We start from the raw sequence: 22,044 nt of genomic DNA on the forward strand, positions 1-22,044 counted from the left end.
TCCGCCACAGCATTACAATACCATAATTTACAGTTAGTCTACTGTAGAGAAAATCCTCCCGAGTGCCACAGTGTTTAATATTTCAAGTACACAGGGACCACAGACAATGCTACAGGGTATTTTGCAGAAAGCTGGGCAGCACTTTGTTTTGCAAACCTGCAAAATATTTACTATGAATACTAGCATCCTTGTTAAGTTTTTAATAATTTATGTCATTAGTGTTATTGTTTGTTAACATTTTTTTTTACCTCTTTATTTCTTGAAGGCTGAGGTGTTTTAGCTCCTCTGGGAAATGAGAGGCATTGAGAAAGGGTTATCTCAACTGCAGTGTTGCTTCAATATACATCATGTTTTTCATGTCTGTATGGGTTACAAATAACAACAGCAAGTAAGTGTAGTTTTGGCTGATGGTGAGAAATCCTGATTTTAAGGTTGTTTTCAGGGGAAGACTCTCGGGAAAAAGAGCAGAGCTCCAGGACGGGACGTGAAACATGTTTTTTATTTCATCGCAATCCTGCTGTAATGATTACTGCCTATTACTATACAGGGGAGAGCTGGTGCGAAAGTAACACGGAATGAAAGTAACACGATGATCATCAAACGAGTCTGAAATTCCAACCGTGTCAGCACGTCCAGCACATGACACTAACTAGAACTGCAAGAAATCTTGTGGATAAGTTTTACCTGAGTTGAGTCATACTGAGTTTTACCCAGAGGATGTCATGGTTTGGGGTGTAGTTTAGTCAGTTCCTGTTTAATTTTGAAGGTCTTCCATTTTATCTTGTTGCTGCAGTTCTTTCCATCTTTTTTGGTAACTGATTTTTTTCACCTGTCCATAATTGACTTCCCTGTGTACTTAGTCTTGTGTCTTTCCTTCCTTAATTGCCAGTTCACCTTAGTCTTTGATGCCAAACACTCTAGCCTTTTCCCCCAGTGTTTCCCTGTTTGGACTTGTGTGTTTTTGTGGACATTTTAACCTGATGCCTGCATACTCCCCGTAAGCTTTTACTTTTTGACTTTGGGTTTTGAGTTCAGACATAAAATCACTTTGAACTGCACAAGTCTGCCTGCTCTCTGTATTTTGGGTCCGTCTTCCTATTTCTGCTACCTGCTGGACACAAACTGTGACAGGAGGCAGTTTTAGACTGCGGAATGCAAATGTAATCAGACAGTATGTTTTTTTTTGTTTAACAAGTTGTGTTTATTGTTGTCAGTGTCATGATCATTACACAGATAATTTAGTACTTTAACACATCCTGAAGTTTGGGTTAGGGTTTCTAGGGTTTCTTCTTCTTCTCTGCAGTGAATTCAGCCACACTGTGTGTGTTACAGCATTTATTTACAACATATATCATATTTCCCCAACAGAATATTACAAGAGTCAGGGTGAGAACAACAGAAAGAGGTCTTGTTGTCCTTTTTTGTCATTTTTTTGATATTGAATTTAAAATAAGATCGAATTAACTAATAAGTCATGTTTACACTGTTCTTATTGTTGGTGTAAAATGTTTGATGAAACTAAAAAATGGAAACTGAAAACACATTTTAACAACTGTTTATTATACAAGATAAAGAACATAATATGTTTGCAATATGTTATTAACAAGGGCATTGTCAGATGATCTATATTATGTACGTTCTGCCGCTAAAGGTCTCTCTGACATTAAAACAATTTTGATCTCCCCGTGAAGTTGCCCACCCTCATGTGAGTTGTTGTTTTCACTTCTAAACAACCATCATGAAAATCTAACTGACATGACTCAGACAGAAATCACGTTCATGGACGCAGTAATATTAAAATTTATTCATGTTACGTTTAGTCACGTGCTCCTCGCTTGCAATGGCTGGAAGGAAATGCACGTTACCTTGAAATAATTGGATTCCTCTGTGTTTGAACATTGTTGGAAACATTTGGGATGATGTAAGTACACGACGTAGCATTTTCAGAAATTTTAATGCAAAAATGTTGTGATATCCCGACCAAACAACAATGCACAGCTTCCCTTCAAAGCCAAACTACACCTAAGCTGTTCCAAATTTTGTACAAAAATAAGGTGTGGTATTGACAGAGCACACATGTGGGTTGGAGATCATGATGAAAATTAGTTTTTATCTCAAAAATTATCTTTTAAAATGAGCTATATATACATATAGAAAGTGTTACTTTCGAACCAGCTATTGCCTACGGTAAGTGTAAGTTCTTTCTGACAAGCACTTTGAAATAGAAAGGTGTGACACTGCATGATAACCACTTGTTAAAAATGGCAACGAGCAGGATCCACAGGTATCCTTGCCTTGGGTACGAAACAACAAGTATAAATTACTGGTATAAACACGTCATTGAAATCAAACAGCATTTGGACTGCCTACTATAGATCAGGCAGATCTACAATCGTCCCAAGACTTGTTTGATCTCTCAGACAGTTAATTCAGCTGAAGAATTCACAGACAACACACTGGCAACACATTAACAGGCATTACTCCCTTCTTCCCCTGCCCGTCTGAGGTGTGTTCCAGTCAGTGCACGTTTTGCTACTTCTGAGGCCCCGCAAGTGTAATTACACTCTGTCTAATCCCCTAGTTTGCTGGAACCTCTTTCATGCAAGTGTGAAGGGTTTAGTGAGGCAAACCGTCCCACAGCCCACCCCTCCCAATCCCAGCTCCCCGCTGCACACCGCGTGTTCCTCCACAGTGATGGGTGTACCTCTGAAAACCCCATCAGGATTAGAGAACCCACTCACTCTTTCTCTCTCGCTGCTCTCTAGCTAATCTAATCCTCCTACCTTTCCTGCCGGATGTCTCCTGATTGAGGGGAATAGATAAAAGACTCTGTGTGATTCCCTGGCTGTGAAAATCACAGCGCTCGCTCAGTTGTTCCTCTCCCCTCGGTGCGACACATTCACATTCTCTCCCTCGTTCCTGGAACTGAGGCTGAACAAAGAGACATGCTTTTAATTTCAAAATGACTAGCCCCAGGCAAGCTTTTCTTGTACAGAGTGCTCCAATTTGTTTAGTGCACGGAGCATTGACATGGCGTGTTTGTGTTTGGATAGATGCAAAACATAGACGTGAGTGCGCATCCAGACTGTGATAGATGGGAACATGAATACACAAACACACAGTTGTCAAACAAAGCCACAGCCTTCCATGTAATGACTCATTTGTTAATAGATCAGGTATTATACCGATGCTTGCCAACATGACAGTTTAATGCCGGTGCAACTAATACTTCAAATATAATCATAAACAGCGGTAAGGTTTAGCAAAGCATTACAGGCTTTATTTCAAAGTTAGTTGTCCGTTTACTTTTCATATTATCATCTTTTATTTAGCAGGTGGGATAGTATTGCAGCAGACAGATTAGGCGAGACGTGAGAAAAGACACTTTGGTGTGATTTAACCTCAGGCTGCTGGTGGGACATGTGAATCTGGGGGGAAACACAAGCACTTAACTGTCTCCGCGAACAGCATAACGTAGTCTTTGCTCTTGAAATAGCTGAATATAGATCACAAAGTGCAACACTGAGGAAGGACTATAGGACGCCCCTCCAGCACCGCGCCCTGTAGTAAGTACACACATGGAAATGAGATAACTCACGCTGAGCAAGTTCTCATTGGTCGCAAAACTGCTGGTGTTACTATTAATCCATTATTTTCAAGGATGGGAGGGACCTTCAACATCCTTTACATGTTGAGTTGAAGATGCTTCTATCAGTGGTGGAGGATTCGTCTCCCTAAAGGTAGCACTAATAAATACAGGTTGTCTTTTATTCCATCTGCGGTTGTTTTTTTTTTTTTAACAATCTATAATTACAACCTTCATAATTCATTCATGTCACCAGTGTCAGAGATATGGATCCTGTGATGTGTTGTGTATGATGTATTTGTGCTGGACTACCATCTGTAAAGCAAATTGCCCCTTGGGGACATTAAAGTTTTACTCTACTCTATTATGCCGACCTGATGTAGTTTATTTTTTGAGTGATAGGCTATTTACTGAACATTTAATTGGCTCCAAACTAATTGACACCATGTCAAAGTACCCTACATTGGCCTGCCAGCCTCAGAGGACAGAGGAGCTGGTTGGATAAAAAGTTTATTTTCGATGACAACGTGCGTGCATTGTAACCTTAACATTACTGCGCCAGACTGCTTTTATTGAGCAGGGCGTCCCGGCAGACGGGAGACCGTTTAGAGGGGCGTGGTAGCTGTCAGTCATGTTTTCATTTGGCAAATCAGAAGCTTGCAATCCTCTCCAAAAAACAAATTTCGCTAATATGTTACCCGCACTAGCTGACAATCACTTTTTAATTCAGCTAATCAGAAGGGCTGCCTGTGACTTGACTTGAAACTCGCTAGCTGTTTCGCCATGTTTTATGTTGTTTTTGTGTTTATTTTGTAGGTTATCCTGTTGAACGTAGTGTTAGCAGTTAATATGGTTGAATACTGTAATATTAACGGACAGTCAAGAAAGTGTTAAGTGTAAGTGTTAACATTAAGACTCATTTAAAGCTAAACTAAATAACAAAAGTAGTAGGTTGGACACAAATATTGTCATGTCATGTCATTTTTCATGTTGATTTTTGTGGAAGTTTATACTGCAGTGCACAAGTATATTTGTGTTGCTGCTGTATGTGAGTGAGCAAGCAGGAATTCAAATGCTTGACAACACTGTGTAACTTTAATTAGCACCCATTAAAGGCTCATTTATGCTAAATGTTATATACGCATACGCACATGCAGTACTTTGTCCATATTTGTGCATGTTTTCTGAAAGCTTAAAGATATGGAAAAATGGATCTGTGCCACTGGTAGTCGTGGTGGGAATCAATAGTCTGTAGTCAATAGTTCAAGCGAGACATGACCACAGGACATAAAGAAGAAGCTTTCAAAAGCCCAAACTATTTGAAATGCAGTTTGTTGTCACTTACTTCTCCTTCCACATGTCAGATCTGTTTTATGGTTGCTCAAACCACTACATTATTGTAACCTCCTCCAGCATTGCCATGTTTGCTGTTATCAGTGACTTCTGACTCTTCTTCTTCTTCGGGGCAACTTTTGACTCCAAAATGTGCCCTATAGTGGATGTATTTAACATCCATGCCACCATAATGCATGGAAGTATGTGGGCAGTGACAGTTAGATAGTTTGAGATGGACATATCTATTTTAAAGGGTTGTAAATGAGCCATTAGACTACTGTTGCTAATTTAGTTAATTTAGAGATAATGTAGTTGGCAGAATTTCAGTTGGCCAAGACTTTCTTTGGTCGACTAAAGCCCTAGTTATAATGTGGCTCAAACAAAGCTGCTGCAGAGTGTGATGGTGTTGACAGTACTGCGGGGTGTCAGTTTGGTGCAGGGCAGTTATTAGTTCATATGCATGTTCCCAGAAAAGGCCGAAGACCAATATCTCTCCCCAATATGCTTCGCCGCCGTCACTCAGGAGACCGCTGTGCCCCGTGCTTCACAGTTTTCACAGTGATCTACAACCAATGCTTCAGCCCGGCAATAACATATAAGGGGCACAGATACATCTCGCCTAGTCTGAGAGGAAAACAAGATATCACTGCCAAAGGGCTGAGTGATGGCTCTATCAGACACCCTCTCTCCTTCTTTCTCCTCCTCTGTCTCTTGGTCTGTCTCGCACACAAACGAACTTTTGTCCTGGAAATACAGTCTGCTAATACTGCATCGGCTGTGATGCAACCTGTGAGGGAACTTTTCATTTCCTCAAGCAAACACTCCGTCTCTCCACATCCAAAATTAAAAGCAATGAGTAACTGTGGTCTCATATGTCAGTTCAATGTATTCATAGCTTTAGTTTTAACGCCGGTGACTCATGACTTCACTTGGACTTGAGCCTTTTGACTTGAAAATACTTGATAACTTCCCCCAAGCCTGAAGATTAAAAATTGCAATTTGAAAAGTGTGCCATAAATAAATTCGTTTCTAGAAATGTCACCAGTCTGTTTGGTATGAGCCTGATATTGACGCAAGGCATTCATTGGGTATCAGACTCACATCACTGATCCACATTCTGATCTAAATTCCACAATGCCATGTTTTTGCCACGTTAAACACTAGACTAAGCAGTGTGATTTGAGAGCTATATAGCATTTTTCATATATACTCTGTGTTTGCATGTAATATAAATGAAAAGCATTCCAAATTACTGTGAAACAATACAGCTGGATCGAAGACATGTAGCAATGTCACTGAAAGAGTAACAATAAACCAACAAAAAAATGACAATTGGCAACAAATTATGCCAATGAGGGGCATCTGTCAGCCTATCAGTTGCACATGTGAGTGTCACAAGACAGAATCCTACAGCACCCCACTATGGTTGAAAGATGTCATTGCACAAGTTACATTACACAAACCGTACAACCTTTCCAGCCTTGTTGGTTCAAACCTCATGTAATCTTACTAATACTACTACTAATACTACTACTACAACCAATAATAATAATCCACATTATCATTATCATAATCATCATAAGCACCAAGAGAAAAGGAACACTGGAAAATATACAGATTTGGATTCTGGGATTGGACAAAAGGACATTACACAAGTTACATTACACAAACTAAGTAACCTTTCCAGACTGAGGTTCAATGTCAGCCACATGTAATCTTAATATTACTACTGCTGCTTGTAATAATAATCCTTATGATAATCATAATAAACATCAAGAAAAAAGGAACTTAATTTTTGGTGCTTTATGCACCACAAGTCATGTGCCATTTAGTCCCTTTTCTGATTTCGGGGTGATCTGTCCCTTTAATTTACCAGACCCACTTTGTTTAAAACAATCCGACAGCATCTATTCAAGCTGCAGGAGAAAAATACATTACTGAGCTTCAGTTGGAAAAAATGGTACCAAAGACAGTTTTGTTTGCCAATAAAAATTATGCAGTGGTGAACAAAAAAACAAACTGCAGTATGGAAATCTACAGGTCAAAAATTGCAGACGGGGACGAAACAAGGATTATCTGTTTTCCTTTCTCTTTCTCTGCCTCTCGATTCGTCTTGCACACAAACAGACTGTGGTCCTGGATGTGATGCAACCTGTAAGGAAACTCACCAACATTTTCATTTCCTCAAATACAGAAAACACTCCATCTCTCAACATGCAAAATTAAAAGCAATGAGTTAGTGTGGTCTCTTATGCCAGTTCAATGTATTCATAGCTTTTAGGGAAAATCTAAAAAAAATGAGGGGGAAAGAGCCCCTAGCTGACTAGACTAATTTGGTAAAGCCTTTGGGTGGTAGCCCAGGCTACTTCACACAGAGAAAGATGACTGCTGCTCCAGCACACGCATAGTGATTTGGAGAGACTGAAGGCAGCAGAGCGGCTGATGTTTGCCAAATTCTCATCCACTTTTCAGCACGCTGCAACCTAATATCCTGGCAGGTAAACTGCTGTCCTGCTTCCACCTCAAATGCCAGCTGATCCTGTGGATAACTGACTTCTTGACACAAAGTCAGCGCATGATCAGGGTCAACAATCGGTACTCAAACCACTTCTACAGAAACAGGTTTGCGTCCTCTCTCTGCTGCTTTTTTTTTCTCTGTACAGAACCAACCAGGATAGTGTGTGCATCAACCCCCCCATGTCATCAAATTTTCAGATGACATGGACCTTCTTTCCCCTTCTTCCACCTCAGACTCAGATCATGGCAAAGTACTGACTGAGTTCATCCAGTGATGCAACAACACACGCCTGAAGCACAATATCAGAAAAACAAGGAAATGCTGGTGGATCTGACAAAACAACAACAAGCTGTAAAGAAGTGTCACATTCATCTACAGCTGAAGTGCAACAAAACTGTTTCGTGCATACTGTCTTTGATAATGAGCTCTTGAATAGAACACAAACATCGTTGTCAACACTTTAAATGCTTTCAAATTATCAGGCTAGCTGCCACAATGTCCTTTAAATGTTGTTTTGTTTTATTTATACATGAAATTGTACTGTTCATATTAATAAATTAAAGAAGAAATAGATCTGAATAGGTTTTAAATACATCTAAACACAAGGGGAAAAACAGAGCAAACCAAAACACTCGAAAAGGCAGATTCAAAACAAAAACACTGGGATCATATATAGGGAACTATTTAGTCTGCTTTCCTTCCCTTAGTTGCCAATGTGTCTTTGTCTTCATGTCAAATGTTCCTGCCTTTGCCCAAGTGGTGTTATTTTTGTTTCTTGGTCTTGACTTTGTTTTTGGACCATTTTGACCTGTGCCTGCTTGGGATTTTGAGTTGCAGTATTAAATTATTTGAACTGCTCCAGCTCTGCCTCCTGTCTGCATTGTTTGTCCAACCTCTTATATTACAGCTGTCCTGCTGGACACATTACAACATATTTATTTTCATTAGCCATACAAACTGCTTAGTAGGAATATTGTCTTTTTCTGGAAACTGTAATATTTTGTGTATGTAAAAACATAGTCACTTCATGTGGACTCACTGAATATCACTGACAACAAGAAGCACCTCCAGAGCATTGCAACATCTGTTTACCCAGCAACAGGTCGCTACTGATGGAGCTCCACCACAATTCACAAATGGAAAAAAAACCCCAACAACCTGGAAAACACATCCTGCACAAAGACTCTGAATTCCAGCTCCTGGGAGGCAGAACTGATAGCAGGGGGACCATCTTCGTTAAAGAGGCTGTTGCCTTCTGAACCTGAACCTCCTACCTCTGCGACACTTTACAGGAAGTAATTCTCACACCTCTCTCGCGCACCGCACACACAAAAAGCCCTTGCGCGTGCGGGATACTGAGCACAGGTCAAACCGTTTGTCAATTTGCACAAAACAATTAGTCCTGGGTTAATAGGGGTCACTGTTGTTCACGCGAAACCTCATTCACAACTGCAGCTTCATGTCACTCGCCTAACAGGGTTGTTATGTTGTCATTAGGGTTGCCAATAAGAGGTGCTGCAGTGGAGATTTAGCATGATTTTAGGATTTGTTTCCGTTAGTTGGACACCTCTTGAAAAGAGTTTCAGCAAATAGCACTTTCTGATAATACTGTAATGTTAGTATTTTAAATCCTGGGTCCTATTTTCTTTGCATAAGTCTGGGTCTAAATGACTTACAGGTACAAGACTTTCACAATATGGCCACTAAAGCTGCAACTTACAGCCTCGGATTGTTATTCTACATGTCTCACAACATTATGAAAAGGTTCAGCCCCTTCTGATGGGGAACTGAAGCTGTTATATCACTCTCTTCAAAGCCACCAGACTCCTTTGACAAAATCGCAAATTTTACTTTGCAGAACAGTTGTTGATCTGCTGCTGCCTCGAGTGGTTGGTTTGTATTTTTGTGTGACTTTGGTGATGTAAAGGGTCAGAAATAGAGGATGGACTGTTTGACCGAGCAGCGATAGACATCAAAGCCATTATGTGCTTTTATCTATTAGGGATGTAACAATACAAAAAACTGAAGGTACAATAATACCACATTAAAAAAGTCACATAACAATATTTTATTTTATTTTTTTACAGGAAAACAGAATAAAAATAATAGAATAACACAATTAACCATGTAATATCATGGTAGATATCATCACAGTCATGATATCAGACTTTTTAGGGCAATATTTAATATATAGTTACATCCCTAGTATCTATACTGTCCTATAGGAAGTAGTTACAACAGTCGGCCCAGTTCATCCCTGCACTAAACCCTGACTGTGGGCAGATTTCAGTAAACAGGTCTGATCATTTGTGTTGACACATTAAAATAATCTTGTTTGCTTCAGTTTGAAAGAGTTATAATGGATATAAATGTCCCCGCGCTTGCAGTTTCACTAACCGCAACAACAACACAGCCGCTCTCTACCCTTTGCTGCTTTTTAATGCAAGTTTACTTATTTGTGTCCATTTTGTGCCTGCCCTTTCAGCTGCTCTTCGTGAGTGATGTACCCTGAACCGCAATGAATTCAAACACGCACTGTCACAATGGTGCAAGTGTGATCTCTGATTTCAAACCTCTAACAGGTGCAAGACACCAAAACCTAATCTGCTAATACTATATGCAAATTACCAACATGAACAGAGAGCAGAGAGGAGACAGTGTATGAGTGTGTCTGTGTGTGTGTGCCTTAAAAAAAGAAACAGAGAGTGGGAGAGAATATATGGCTTTAATAAAAAGCAACATTGCCTTAATGTGTTATTCAATAATCAGTGGCTTGAAGCCTAAAACAGTTTACAGAACATCTCATTTGTAGAATTATTCTTACATGTGAGGAAATGGCCATCCTTTAATATCTTAAAAACAGAGGTGGAAAACGACAAAGTACAGATTCTTTGTTACTGTATTTAAATAGAGCTTTCAGGTATCTGTACTTTCCTTGACATGTTTTCAATATTACTCTTTATTTTAACACAAATGTTTGTGCTTTTCTTTATTTTCTTTCTTTCTTACATTTTCCAGACAGGCTCATTACTTTAGTTTTAATGCATTTAAGGGGACTTATTGATTTTTTTTTTGTTTGTTTGTTTGTTTTGGGTCATTACACCCTGCCTTAAAAATGACATTAAAGATCTAACAAGATCAAAACAAGGTAAAACACATAACAAGTTGAAAACAACATAACGACGCAAAGACAGAACAAGATGAAAACGATGTAAAATACATTAAAGAAATAAGACGAAAATGACGTCACAAGATGAAGATGACATAAATATGTAAAAGAGGTAACAAGATAAATACAATATAATAAGAAGTAACAGGAAAAAAGTCACAAAAAATTTAACAAGATGCATATGACATAGGACATAACAACAAAAATGATGTAAAAGACTTAACAAGATGAATATTATATATTAATAAGATGTTACAAGATGAAGGCCTAACTGAAAAGGACCAAACAAAACAAAAAACTACGTATAAGACATAACAAGAGGAAAACCTCGGAAAAGAAATAACAAGACAAAACAGAGAGGGAGACTCAGCTGCAGAGAAAAGGTGAGGTTCAGTTAGGTTTGCACAGAACAGCAGGTAGAAATGTCCTTCAGAGGGAAACTTTTTACTTTTATACTTTGAGTACATTTCAGAGCCTGTCCTTTTTCACTTTTATTGAGCAATCAGTACTTTTACACAAGTGTCTGTACATCTACTTGAGTAAAGAATGAGTGTAATTTTGCCACCTCTGCTTAAAAATGCTGCACTTTTAAAATAATAAATAACAGTTCCATTTAAGTTCTTGAAAAAAATGGATAAAAACTGGACAGAAGCACAGGAAAGTTCTCCAACTCACTTGACAGCATTCAGTATTAATAAGCAGGAAGCAGCTGCTTAGCCAGGAATTAACAAACAAATCTACTAATTAATTCTTAGTTTGTTAATTAAGAGTCAGCGGCATAATTATTTGTTAATTACTTCACCATGTTGACATTTCAGTAACAGGTTGGAGAAAGAAGGTGCACGGTTAGCTTGTGAACGGGGGGGGGGGGGCATTTTGTGGATTTTATTTGCTGTTATGTGTCGCTGCCTTTGTGTAAACACGGACTTTCGGGCTAATGTGTCTGTGTAAATACATGAATAAATACAGCTTGGCGACGGTAAATGCAGCATTAATTATATATGCCCAGTGTGAGGCGTCTTCATAGGCTGTATTGACGCAGTTCCGTGCAGCAGATGGACGGTCTAGATTGAGGATCAGAGGTGAAGCTAGCAGAGGAGATGGGGGTGGAGGGAGATTGGTGAAGCAGATGATAGGTGGGTGTTGAAGATAGTGAGAAGTACTGGGGGAGCATCTGTTCAGATCAACCGAGTGCACGGCAGGAAGACAAAAAAATTGTTCAGCATTTTCAGGAAACTCTTATAAACCTGAGTCCACTTCTTCTTGGGTTCTCAGCCAATTTTCGTCCCACAGAAGGATCAGAACCTCTGCGACGCACCAGCCCCCACAGCCTCCTCCTCTCTGTCTGCGGAGATTTCTGAATGACAGTTTCTCCACAGGGAAAAGAGAGACAGGCAAACATGGGATTACTTCATCCCCGAGCGAAACAGCAAATGAGGCGAGAAAGGCGGCGTGACACGTGAAAGCCTGATTGCGTTTGGTGTTTTGCAGACACCACCTACAATTCAGCGACATCAGAACCAAGCTAGTGTCCCCATGACAAGCTGACAGGTAATGAACTGCTTAGCAACCATGTGTTATGCACACCAGCTGGATGCACACGGATGCTTCTCAAAACATGACTCCGCTGTCTAGCTTAGGTGTGGCTTGGTTTCCATGTTATTCCAAAGTCTTGTGATTTGATATAACAATTTATTGCCATTTTTATTAGCTTTTTTAACACAAGACCATGAGAAAAAGTTAAATCACACACTTCTAGAGACTGTATATCAGGTGGTATATCAAGGTGCTAGACCAAAATGAATAGGGCACCTGCAAACTTCACAGCACAAATGTGAGCCTTTAAATGAACTTAAAACTGAAGATGAAAATGTATAAAAGTGGTAAATAAAATATTCAGTACAATGAATAAAACCGCATTTAATAGATGCTATTTGTCAGATGCCTGAGAAGAAAATACTGGACCTCAAATTCAAAAGGATAGTTGTGCTGCATATTAATTTAATCACTAATCACTGTGTCAAACTTTTCCCTGAACTGAACAAAAAGTATCTTTACTTAAAACTTAAAATGGTAATGACATGAATTTATCACTGGAGCAATATGCAATAAAGACAATCACTGGTATTTGTAGGTTTGCATCAGTGTGAGGCAAGGAAAATAAATGATTTACAGACTGTAACAATAGTGTAAGATATTTTCACTCATGCATATATGGTCATTAAAGAAAAAATAAGGGAATAACAATGTGATATGATGTTAATTTTTTCCCCCATCCCTACAAAGGTTAAATTCAAGGTAACCAGGCAGTAGGCAGATTTTAGATCATTATTTAAAATCACATCCCAGTTATTTTCCTTGTATTTCTCCTCCCTGTCTGGAGGCGAGTCTCACAGTGACTTCAGTCAGACTGCAGAAATGCCCGCAGCTCTAAAGCTCCTCTCTAACTTGTAATTTCTTTTGCAACAGGAGTCGCGCAAGCAACACATTTCTGCTCTGCCTCTCAGACTCTTAAAAACAGCATGGCCTCAACAGAAAGAGATGCCAGAGCGCTTTGTTCAAATATTGATGCAAACCTCTCATCTGTCATCTCAGGACATAACAGACATGTGCACACCCACAAAACACACACACACAGGCAGACACACTCATATGCTGTGTGTGCCACGAGTGAAGCACTGCAGGCAGAGACCGTTTTCCTTGCACACATGCCAGATGTTGTCCAATCAAAACAAGAACAGAAAAATGTTTACTCTTTGCTCTGATCGACTGTTTTACGCTCAGATGATCACGTTTTTTCATTTTTCCTGTGTTGATTCAATGAATTTTTGTTCATACAATACAGGGAAGATGTCAAAAAAAAAAAAAAATCCTGTTGTCTGTCTTTATCAGCAAAGCCTTGCTTCAAAGTAACACTCACACATGGGAGCTGCTCAGTACGACCAAACTCTTATCTGTTGGACAGCAGCTCCACTGGAGCAGCAGGGGGTTGGGAGCCTTGTTTAAGGACACCTGGATTGTGGAAAATAAAGGAGGGGGTAAACAAGACTCATTCGCTTCACCATCAAGATTTATCCTGCATATCTGTGAGAACGGGTGCAGTAAGTGTTTGTGAGTGTGTCACGTTAGGCTCCTGTTGCTTTGTGGTGGGAAGGAGATAACGCAGACTGTCAAAGCACAAAGCATGAACATTAGAAATAGAGTAAATCTCTGATACTACGCTCGCCTTCTAAAATCATTTTTGGTTATACTGTATTTTTGGTGTGTTGCGAGTAACGCCTCAACATTTTGTGCCAAACGGCGCTTGCAGATTTGACTTGATTTGTTTGAGAACAGAGATCAGAGTGTCCACATGCTCACATATTTTACCCTGGGTTTCATCTCACAAGCAACACACTGGGGTATCTTGTTGGTTATCAGGGCCATATGCAGACAGCGGATTAAAAAAATCTGTGTATCTATTCTGAACTTCAATCAAAGATAAAGGATGGTGCCGTTTGTGGTAAAGATGCGAATACAACATGATCTATCATGAAGTATTAGTTCTCTATCAAAGAGACGTTTTGGCAACTTTGCCTTTCTTTAAAGGGATAGTTTGGATAATCTTAGGTGACTAACTACAGTAGATGAGAAGCAGAAGCAGAGAGGGGAAAAGCATAGAAGCTAAACAACGTACTGCTGTGGACAGGCTCAGTGACAAAAGCTAATTTAGCTACTTCATAAAGATCCACCTTAAAAACACATCAGCATCAGTTTAAGAGCTTTGTATATTTAGAATATTTTTACTGCTTTATGCTGCTGTCAAAAGGCCTTTTTTGATGGGAAACCGCCATTATATAAGCCAAATATCGCTTTCTCCAAATCAATCATACCATTCAACTCCATAGGCGAACAGATTGCTGCATTCTGCAAGGTAAAATTATTGATTTCGACTATGGAGTGTGGTTGGCTTGGAGAGACTAATATTTGACATATATAAAATTATGTTTTTCTCTTGGAAAATATTTTCAGACAACAAGATGAAGGCAGTGAAAATATTCTTAATATAGTGTACACTTGATACACACTGATATTAAGTTTTTAAGGTGGACCTTTTTAAAGCTAAAATACCTTTTGTTGCTGATCCTGTCTACCTCAGGACATTGCTTAGCCTCCATGCTGGTACCTCCTCTCCGCTTGTTCAAACTGGGGCTGTGCCGACCATCACAAGAACTACAGTAGTTAATACACTGACTATGGATAAGTACCTCATACAACCCTATAAGTCAAATAATGTACACTCTTTTGGTAACAGCTGATAGACATAAAACAACGGGAGAGAGATTTTGAGATATTGTGACTTTAAATAAGTGCAATAGTTTTTGTTGTACAGCTTTTATAATGGAAAGCATGATAGATACCCAATCATTTTCTAAATTGAGACAATCTATTCCATACATATAGGCCTACACATCCACAAATGCAGGAAAGAGGCCCATTATAGCACTCCAGGCTAATACTGTAGGTGTTGCTGTGATATCTCTGCACCACAGCAATATATTTTTGTGAAAACAAAACATTTTTCTTTAGGAATTTAAGAGTGTGTCTGCTCCTGAACATGCACAAACCAGCGCATGTGTGTGTGTGTGTGTGCGTGTGTACAGTGTGTCTGAATGTGTGTCACCTATAAACACCCAGGTGGTATATGCGTCTTCATCGGTGTTGTGACAGCTTGCCAGCCTGGTTTTGGCAGGCGGGAGATAGTGCTTCCCTCAGCTCTCCTGATAATCAAAGAGTAAACATGTCGAAGCAAAAGTGGGTTACCTGGATGTCAAACTGACAAAAAAAGTCTACCATTTATATATCCCATCAGCCACTTCTCCATAAGATTTTGCTTATAACTAAATTAATATTAGGAGGGAAACTCATTTAAATAAATGCCACAGACATTTGTACATTTCTTTCATATTCGGTGTGTCAAAGAATTCACTGAAGACTTTTTCCCTCCACCAAAGAAATGAGGAGTGTGAACTAAAAATACGACAAATAAGCTTTAGAGTCAGTTTGTATGTATCAGTACAGAGAGCAGGGATAATCCCAGAAAATCCACTCAAACTTGTGAACTGACTTTTGTGAATAACTGGGCCTCAATGACGAACAGCACAAATTTAAATAGAGACTCGCTGATTACATAAACTGTCTTCTGTGTCAGTGTTGCTTCAACAACAATTAGCCTGAGAGGACCAGTGTTTGAGGTTTCATGGCATCTAGTGGTGAGCATGCAGATTGCAAAACACCCTCCCCTTCAGAACATGTAGGTGAAACTACAGTGGCCATTAATCTCACTAAAAGGCTAAAGGTAAACAGTGGTAACTACAGAAGCTGTAAAAGAATTTCAAGTATTTTGATGTGGTTAATTAGTCTTCCATTAATTTTATTGATATTTAATCTGACAGCAATATTTCAGAAAGTCTGCAATCTACAATTTACATTTTTTAATGGTAAAGTAGATTTCAGAAAGTCAGAATAAAGTCTCTGGCCAGTTTTTCCCCGATATGTAGTTATCGTGTGTTTGTTTTGTAGGACAGAACTGTAGAAACATGGTGGTACAACAGGGAAGCCTCCATGACGTGTCCTCTGTAGATATAAATGACTAATTCTAAGGTAACAGAAACACAACAACTCTTATTTCCATGTGATTGTACACTAATGAAAAGATACTTCTGGATATTATCTACCATAGTCTGCCAATAATTCCCTGAAAATCTTACATACTGGTCCTTTAAATATTTCTCTTAAACTATACTATCATTCTTTTAAATGTCACCTGATTTGATGTTACTTGCAGACCCTGAGCAGAATATACTTATCAGTCACCAAAGTTCTAATTTTCTTAATATTTTCATGAAATTAAATCACATTTTAGATAGTATTTATGCTTGGCAAAACCAAGCCAATGAATTTACAGTACTCATTCTTAGTGGCGGAGTCCGCCATTCCCATGCAGTATTTTAAAGTAATAGGAAATGGTCACTGTTTGTAATGTTGCCTCATAAATATGAGCCTGTTTATTGTTCACTTTTCTACAGCTGTATCAGAGCTGCTTCAAATTATTGGTAATGACAATACACATTTTGCCACCACTGCTACCTCACAGCAGAAGCATTCAACTGCTGAAACACAGAGTGGCTTTTATTGTGAAACAGTCTCATGAAAATGCATTGTTTTTGTCACAGAGGTTAGCGATTGTTTGCTTCTATAAAACAAGACATTTCTGCATTTTTTTTTTTGACAGCAGAACAGTTTTAAATATTGCAGAGAGGGATTTTGGATCAAGAAGGAGAAGCTGTCAGATAAAAAATTCACCTCCAATTTCTCAGCAAGGCAACCAAAATGTTTTACTGTTTACTACTCTGTTGCCGTGTGCATGAAATCAAATATCTGTCACTCGTGGCATCATGGAAAAAGGCCAATTACTGACTGATTTCTTTATTAAAACATCATGAGTTTCTCTGGCTGCCTTACCTCATGTTACCACCTGAACTAAGCGGTGCCACCAAATCAAGCAGGACGAAACTCATAACAATTAACTTTAAAGGGACAGTTTGCATTATTTGGTTGTATGAGGTACATATCACTGGTGTATTACTAACAGTAGATGGTGGTCGATGCATCCCAGTTTGGTGAAGCAGAAGGAGTAGAGAGCAAAACTATGCTGTGGACAGCATCAACAGTGAAACGAATTTTTGCCACCTAAAAAAATCAATATCAGTTTAAGTGTATGCTATATTTAGAGTATTCACTGGTTAACCCTGCTGTCAGACAGCCTTTTCCAAAGGAAAGCTGACATTTATAAGCTAAATATCACTCTCACTCCAAAGCAACCAGATTCCATTTACGAAATCAACAATTTTACCTTTAGGAAAACAGGACTACTACTACTGCTGCTGCCTTTATCAGTTAGTTTGTTTGTGTTATATATATTGTTGTATAATACACATATTTTTAAATATATCTTATTTCTATTTTCCTGTATGCTTATATCAGAATTAGAATCAGAGATATGTTATAGATCCCAGGAGCGAAACTGGGTTACATTACAGTTGCTCCCATATATTATAGATAACTCCCTTTTATTTCTGTTCTTGAATAAGAGCACCTCTAACATAATCCAATTTCCCCCCAGGGATCAATTAAGTATTTCTGATTCTCATTAAGGATTATAATTTTAAGTGCTCTACCAGACTGGGTGTCTGCCTAAACATTTCGACTGGAATTAAGACTTTGAAGAGGAGACTTTCAAGTTCTTTGTCTCATATATTCAGTCAAACAGGAATATCTCTCCTCATAGGAGAAGTCTTTAAACTTTTAATAACCCAGATAAACCTAATGACAAACTATTAGCCTATCAACAAACTATTCTGCAGCCTATCTCTCGAGTCAGTTTAATCATCTGCACCTCTGGAGAAGAATGGGGTTAATATCAGACTACTAGATGATTAGGGTTTTTTTTGTTCTTATCGCATGAACAACAAAGTCACTTTTGAGTAATGACAGATGCAGATATGGAGTGGCTTTATTAATATGTTATACGCAGCACCATTATTACCTCATCTATCAGCGCTCATCCTATGGTTTGGCTCTGGTGTCGTTTAGAAAGCGAGCCTGCGTTGACTGACAGTGATAGCAGACAAAAGAAGATAATTGCTTACTTACTCTTTCCCATATAGCCTTTGATCCATTTTGTCTTTTCTGACAGAGAAGAGACAGCGACATAATTAAAGGCATTGTGTGGCGTATACAATCTTGGCTGCAATCACACTGGCAACCTGACAGCTCACTCTAATGTGAGTGTACCTCGATAAATAAGTAAAACCCTAGAAAACAATCCTCTTGCACTCTCTTTCTCACATTTTCTCCCAGAGAGCTTTAACACAGACCACAAAAAATAAGAGTGGGACTCTATTATTGAATGAATTTATGAATAAATTACTGCTGTGTGGCCGTACGCGAAAAGAGGTTCAGAGCACAAAAGTTTATTTTAAACATTGCTGTTTTGTCATCTTATCAAGTGTTTGGCAGGGTAAAAATGAGATTCAATAAAAAAGCTAATATCCTGCAAATGATGAGGCGCACAGCTTCTGTATTAATATCATTAATCATCTGTCATTATGTATAAGGTTGATTAAGGAGGGTGATATACTTGAAGCCTTTTTCCCTCTTTTAACTGCATGTCATTGGTTTCATGTTGCTTCGTTCAAAGTAAGCTTTTACAGGCTATAGTGCTCATAGCAGCACAACAAAGTAGCACATTTTCTAAAAGACTTTTGCCTCAAGTTTGATGGCGATTGCTTTATCGACAGCACAAATGGGTGCTGACACAGAGTGGTGGTATAGCTAAAAGCTGACCGTAAATAACAAAGAAAGTGCATGACTTGGTACCAAGAACACAAGCTACTGATATATGTTATTTCAGATCAATGTGCCAACTGAGACTCAGTAGCCTTTGGACAAAACAATCCACATTTACTTTAATGCATTGCAGCCAACATACAGTAATAGCCTTGTGTTTATATTTGTGTTGCATCCAGGATGTTAATAAGAAGCTTCAGAGCTTTACACTCAAGGGATTAAATTTATAGCCTGGCATTTTCAGGAGCACTACATTTACAGTTATTACGTTAAAGGGGCACTCTCCCACATGCAGATTGGTTTAGTCATATTGCTACTAAGTGCCACTTAGTCTGTGAATACAGGTGCATATAATTTCTTCTGTGGTTCTGGAGGGTTTTCTAAACTCTGAACAAGACCAACGTGTTGATTCCACCGTGTCACCTTCCAGCTGATTGAGGCCATTCTGGAGAATGCTTGTGGTTCCGACGGAAGCGCTGCAGTGTGTTTCAGAAGTGTCCTAGAAGCCACTCTCCGCTTCAAATACGCGTCGGGTCTATTTTTGACGGGAGCTGTGTCCAGCTGCACAGAGCAGATCAACCTGGTCAGACACGTGTCACAGGAACGAGTCAAACACAGGAACGGCACAGAGCAACTGGTCAATTTTCAAATTTAAACACCCCGTACAGACTCCTCATCGTAAAAACAGACAAAAACTGAAACTGTTTAACTATGTAGACTACTTTCCCATGGTAGATGCACAACAAGCAAGTCAACAAAATCAGGCAGGCAAGATAATTCACTTCTCAAGACCAAAGCAGAGCTCCTGAGTATGTTATTTTCCAACTGTGGGGAATAGCATCGCTGATGCAAGGAGTATTATCTGCAGTGGAGTAGATACAAGTTGACCTGTTTTGCACAAATATTGTCATAATACCGTGTCAAACCATGATTACACTACAGAAAAGTCAGGGCTCACCAAAGTGAGTTAATTAGGTCAATCCACCGTTCAACTGCGGGTGTTATTTTGGTCTGAATCTAAGTAGTGGAACAACAAACTGACAAAGCCATCCCCAGAGCCACACCGCTACCTTGGCCGAAAAATAACCCAAGTGATATCAACATGGTTATGTCAGCTCAGGCGTGAAGGCTTGAGCTTGTGTTACACAATTGGGATGTTGAGTTTGAAAGACAGAAGTGTTTACCAGCCAGGGAAGGTCTAAGAAAAACACACTACTGAGCTGCATGATAGGGATTGTAGGATAAAGTTCGACCAAATGACAGCTATCTGTTTTGGATTTTTAAATCTCTCACAAGTCCCCCGACTTGATGGAAGTGCAATACTAAATCACTTGATTTTTATAGTATAGTTAGCCTGTGCAGTCCATCCACTGAGGATGCTGAGACAGATGAGTGAGCACGCTGAGCTCAGTTTGCGGCCGTAAAACTAGAAGCCTTTAAGTTAAAACATTATTAAAAATGAATTGTGCAGTGTAAGAATATATCATTGTTCAACCTGTGACACTGTGATTGCAGCACATTATATTCCACAGTCTCACTTGCAGCTTTACAGTAGAGATTAAGAGCTATCGGAGGTTTCGAGTTCAGCTTTAAGGCTTCATGAAAGCCTTGAACATTTCACAGGCTTATCTATAATTTGAAAACACTCTTTCTACTATACAGAAAAGGTGTTAACTTCTGCCAATATCTGTCTGACTCATTCAGCTGTATCAGCTTCACTTTCCTGTCTCCCACTGGAGAATTCAGAAGACGAAGCAGAAAAGATGGTCCGCACAATCCTGCACTACCCAGTAATGACCTACTCATGATACCTATTCCTGAATATATGGTGAAATTGAAAAATAAAAGACAAAGGAATCTGACACTATTGGTTCTAGAGCTAAAGAAAATGGAGGTTAGACAAAAAGCCCATCATGAAAGCAGTCAGTGGTCTCTTGACATTTAAAATGCATGACAATCAAACACCTGTGCAGTGCTTTTCCATGTCCCAGAGCATCCTTGCTTATATCAAAAGGGAAAGATCTCTAATGGCCACTGAAAAATGCAAGAAAGTGAGTAACTTTATCCTGCACCTCTTCTCTCACTGAGCACTATTCTCTCACCTCGTCTCTGATTTTCTTTAGCAAGCAAGGGGCCAACGGTTCAAAGCACCGCATCGGAGCCCAGACTGCCCTGCATTTTATGTCCCAGTGGAGGTCTTCAAACGTTACTTTTAACTGCCCCAGTAATGCAATCCGAGTGGATGGCGAATATGTGATCCAGCCAAAAAGCTCTGCAGTAAATGGCATGTGATCGAGATAACATGAATAATAAACAAGAGTACAAAGTTGAGAGAAAGGTTGGATTTAAATCAGATAGTATATAGTCTGCTACTATCTATGGTAGCAAGCTCAGCCCGAGATAGAAGGATATATATGACTTCTGCCAAGCAAAGTGGATGCAAGTCCCTGCTTCGCTGTGCAATACATTACTAATGAACAATTTCCCATTTTACTCCTTAATAACTTAAGAGTCCCAGTGTACTGAGCCAAGGATTCCTAATGAATCTTTAAAGGAACAGAAAAAAGGAGCAAAACAACAAGAATTGAGATCTTTTAAGGTTGAATACCCACATTTGTCAAGCTTAGATGGACACGACAAAAGTATGTCAACATGGTCTCTTCGCTGTTGTCACACAAATGATGCTTCACTTCAAATAACCAAGCAAATGAGCAAGTGAGCAAAGTGAGCGGGGGCATGCTCAGCACCTTGTGGCACATCCTCCTGCACACAGTGTCCCAGATTCCACCTTATGTAACCTGATTATTTGTGCACACCATACAAATACTCATGACAAACAAAAAAAAAAAAAAAAAGAGAAGGCGGCACATTGCTCAGTGTCTCAGGTATTGCAGGACCTATGCATTGCAAAGGTTTGCTGTCTCAGCACCACAATGTGTGAATTCAAGAAAGGGAATGCTGAGTAAAGCTAGCTAAAAGACTATAGCTGCCATAAGGTACAAGGTTCATTTATTTATCATTCTGCAAAACAGGGTGGCAACGAAC

At 39.2% G+C, this 22,044-nt stretch overlaps 1 protein-coding gene across 1 annotated transcript in view; it reads right to left on the minus strand.

The window, feature by feature from the left end:
* The window catches only part of LOC146308507 (netrin receptor UNC5D-like), a 254,613-nt gene that overhangs the window by 110,117 nt on the left and 122,452 nt on the right, over positions 1-22,044 (minus strand). The gene's annotated exons all lie outside the window — the stretch shown is intronic.

Source organism: Lutjanus erythropterus, chromosome 20, assembly GCF_056507025.1.
Source record: "Lutjanus erythropterus isolate fLutEry1 chromosome 20, fLutEry1.hap2, whole genome shotgun sequence".
Taxonomy (NCBI): domain Eukaryota; kingdom Metazoa; phylum Chordata; class Actinopteri; order Lutjaniformes; family Lutjanidae; genus Lutjanus; species Lutjanus erythropterus.